Genomic DNA, 4189 nt, shown 5'->3' on the forward strand with positions numbered 1-4189 from the left:
GGAAAAAAAAGAAAAAGCTTTGTCTACTATTCAGTCACAGGCTTTAATGGGATAATCAGCCACATGACTGGGAGAGAAAGTAGAGAAGGCAGGTTGTTTCTCAAGGGTGCAATGCTACAACCTTTCTCGCATGAGTCTCATTTTCAGTGCGAGCATTATGCTGTTGTTACTTGCCTGCTTGTACATGCGGCTTGCAGATACTTTCTGTTTTTCTGTCCATTTGAAGGGGGAAAAAAACATCGTTCCAAAGCCACTCTGTGCAGCCTCTTCTCCCATTACCCAGGATTTCATTATTCAGGATGTCGTCGTTTAAGCTTGAAACCTTGCACAGACATAAAGTTCGGTCTGATCAGGAAGAACACTTAAGATGTCCCCTAAACTCCCCCGTTGTAAAAAAGCTCAGATTCTTCTGTGAGTGACTGAATTCCTGGTTCGAGGTCAGCTCGGTGTATCTGAAATGCATACAAATGGGAGAATTAGACCTGCATCAATAGTAAAGGTGTTTCCTACCCCCTACAAGTCAATATTACATTGTACACCAAGCTTAAAACATGATAGAGAAAAGCAAAATGAGATGTTTTAGCTGGTTTTCAATGTTACTTTCTATAGCCAAATACTGAAAAGAAATGTTCTTTTAGATCACAGGGTGATAATTTCTATCTTACATTATTCCAACATAGTGTGGCAATTGCTCTTTGATATATTGTGGCTGGATCATGAATACTACTGAAGACGTCCACTGCTTTTGTTCACAAAATGAAGAGGAAAAAGACCTAGTCCACCTGTATTTTCACTCATAATTTTTTAGAAATTCAGCCTCCTAGTCTTGGTCTGTCATTGCCACGGTAAGATATCAAGTAGGGGCATCAGACATTTAAAGCTATTAAAGGAAGCCTCTAGAATCTGTACTGTTGCTCTTTGGGATTTCCTAGCAAAGTAATTATGGACTAGAGAGTGATGGCTGAGAGAGGAAATGGTTTCAGCAGGCAATTTAGGAAGAAAGTCTTCTGTCCATTTTAAGGCTAAAAAATAGTGTTCCAAGGTTCATAGTTGGTTGGAAGTCCCTTTAGAGACTGCAAATAAGGTTATTTCCTGGGGTTACTGGGATGGCAGTTAGGAGGTTGGCAAGGCATGCAGGGAAGGGGCAGGCATTTATTTGAAAAAGATCTCGAGTGAGAACACAAAAGATTCAGAGGGACGAGGAAGGAGAGAGAACCTTCTCACTAGTTCATTTGTCTAATATACTGGCTTTTATTTTGGACTCTCACACGAAGTAAGCTGTCAAGGGGGATCTCATCTACTCCAGAAGTGCTAGCAAGAAATGTTAAAAGGAGTTTGTTTCATCTTAGAAACACTTTCTCGTTCTATCACAGAATATTTGATGTAAAAGGAGCCTATTACTAATCACTGGAAGGATTCCACCCTCTTTTTTTTTTCTGTGATGAAACGCCTGCAAACCTAATAGTAAATCTCGTGTCATTTTAAACCTACTGATTCTTTGCTACTTGGTCTGAGATTCCTGGCCCTAGTCATTTGGTTAGCATTACATACAGCAATTGCATTACATAGAAGAGGGATCTATAGCAAGCCTGGAAATGCACTTGCCTTCCCCAGTTGTGGATATATGCTTAGGAAAACTGGTATCATCATTCCCAGTACAGCAATGCTCACCAGTATTCTCAGGGTATTTAAAGAGTACGTCTTTTGGTGGTTGCTGTCAGGTTAGGAGGATACCTTATTCAAGGTATAACTGAGATGTTTGACTCAGACCAGACTACCCCATAAAACAAAGGGCCTTTAAATTCTCCATGTAAAACAGTGTTTAAGCTAGGGTGCTGAAGTTAATAAACCATTTTTACATTCCCTGCTGGTATTTCTTGTCCTTTATTTCCTAGATGCTTGTTGTTCCCAATTTCATGCTTTCTGCCCCTTGGTGTGTGGTTTTCCTTTTGTTATAATATTATTCTGTACCCTCATGTCACCCATACACTCATCACAATACAGGATCGGAGATTAAGTGATGAAGGTGCTATGACTGCTTTGAAATAACTCAGTTCTTTAATTCAAATGTCTTGGATTACTTTTTCCTGTTGCGGTCATATTCAGTTGTTCTGGGGAGCACTATACTTTATACACAGTTATTAAACAACAGCATTTCTTACTGTATTAGCACTTAGCACCTTCAGTCGAAGATTCTTCTGGTTCTCCATTTAGATGCCTCCATTGCCACTGACTATGCTATAACCCCTTGTACTAATGCAAGTAAAACCACACAACCAGGAAAAATGGACAAACACAAATAAATACTACTCAGCAATTCAAAGCCTCCTACTCCTTCAACCTGCAGTTTTGCTTCTTACCATTTTATAAAGTGTAGAATGACTTTGGGAAATTAGTGCTGTCCCAAGCAAGACTCCTCTGGATAGTGCTGTTTCTTTTACTGCCTAAGAAAAATACCATTTGAGTTAGCGCTGGCTGAAGCTGTAAATGCTCCACTCGTGCCCTTTTGCTTGTAGTCTCTAGAACTCCATGCCGCAATTCACCGAAGGCCAAAATATCTACTACGGTTTCTTACTAAAACAGAAGCTACCTTCTGTCTAGTAGCAAGAATTTTATTAGTGGCTCCCATGGTCTCAGAAGTGGAGGTGACCATGGCCACATTACACAGCTCACCTAAAATGGCAACAGCTATTTTAAACTAGTTCAGTTTTTCAAAGGCCTGATTTGTTTGGAGTGCCGAGCTCCTTTTGCTCCCACTGGCACCACCTACCTTATTTCCCCACCCTCCATAGGGCCTCCCACTGCAGCCCCCCTAATTTTAACATGTTCTCCCTCCCAGATGTCAACTCCCTACTCAAAAACAGAGAGATGCTTAAGTTTCTCAACTAAATGGTTGTAATATTTTTCTTTCAAACTACAGGCAGGACAAATTCTTCTCCTATCCCTTTCCCAAAACAACTGAACCTTTCAAAAAAAACACAAGCTTGGCCTGGAAAATTTCAGCTTAAACACAGAAGTTATGGGGTGGGTGGTAATAAAAAGCAAAACAAAACAGGATCCTATTATGAGAAGTTCAGAACAATTTTAAATGTAAGCATTGGTACCTGTTGTGCTTATGCCACCACTTGGTCTGATACGCTGACAGCAGTAGGGGTATGTATCAGAATGTATATCTGGCCTTGTTGGTAAATGATGTCTAAATGTCCTGAGCACTTTCCAGGTACATAAGAGGGGACATGGATCACTGGTGGGTAAATATGCACAGCCCTTTGTTAATGGATGTGTAAAATACCCAAACTAGAGTCCCATGGGCTAATCATTCCCTGCAAGGCACAACCCTTCCCCCTAATTCTAGTATGGAGGAGCAGTGCATAAGCTATTCCACTCTCCCCTGGTACAGGTCATCCCTCAAGATGCCCTGCCAGAGTCACAAGCAGCACAGGCTTGTGTTTGAGGGGGCTTGCATCACTAGGGTTAGTAGAAAAAAAGAAATCTTGTATTTGTGCCGCTGTGACTGCCCATAGGAGACATTGCACTGGAGGGGGCCTTGTGGCCATGCATAAAGGAAGGGCCCAACCCCACCCAAAGGACCTGTCCAGTGCAACAGGGTGATCCAGTGGTTGCACTAGGGCTGCAAGACAGAAGTTCCTAGTTCCAATACAACTCATTCAACCTGTTCTCAACACAGAGTTCTGCTTACTTGGAAGAAAAAGAAACCCGGCCAACATGACGGCATCCCCCTTTGCCTACCTTGTCTCCAGCTTTCCATGACACTCCTACTACTTTGCCATTTTTGTCCAGCACTTCAATTCCTTTGTCCATCCTGGTCTTTCTGACAGAACTTGCATTCATTGCAGCCATAACACCTGTGAAGTTAAAAGCTACTCTTAAAACTCTGTTTTAAAAAGCCACTTTTTAAAACAGAGGACCACTTTTTCAGCGGGCGTACAACAAATTACGCCCTATCGCTTTAGAAAGCTAACCACCTGTTATCTCATTTGTTCCATCATTAGTGGCTACAGAAGTAATATTGTATTTATTCAAATCCAAAGTAAGGTTTTATTCCCCATTCAGCATGGGGAGAAAAGTCTTGTCTTGGATTTGAGTACCAACCTGGGGCAGGTGGCTGCTGCAGCTCTAACCCTGACCCGGGCCCAGAGCTGCCATATGCTCTCTGCTCTGGGCCGGA

At 41.9% G+C, this 4189-nt stretch overlaps 1 long non-coding RNA gene across 2 annotated transcripts in view; it reads right to left on the reverse strand.

Moving 5' to 3' along the window:
* The window catches only part of LOC109287663, a 22166-nt gene that overhangs the window by 9438 nt on the left and 8539 nt on the right, over window positions 1-4189 (reverse strand). Inside the window, exons 3-4 of one of the 2 annotated variants that reach the window (XR_002094934.1) lie at window positions 3751-3866; window positions 2361-2440 (exon numbers count right to left, since the gene is read on the reverse strand). This is a non-coding gene — a long non-coding RNA (uncharacterized LOC109287663). The remainder of the gene's footprint in view (window positions 1-2360; window positions 2441-3750; window positions 3867-4189) is intronic. The other variant, XR_002094935.1, reaches the window with a different exon arrangement.

This window comes from Gavialis gangeticus, unplaced genomic scaffold, assembly GCF_001723915.1.
Source record: "Gavialis gangeticus isolate Ggan-Ray unplaced genomic scaffold, GavGan_comp1, whole genome shotgun sequence".
NCBI classification, from domain to species: domain Eukaryota; kingdom Metazoa; phylum Chordata; order Crocodylia; family Gavialidae; genus Gavialis; species Gavialis gangeticus.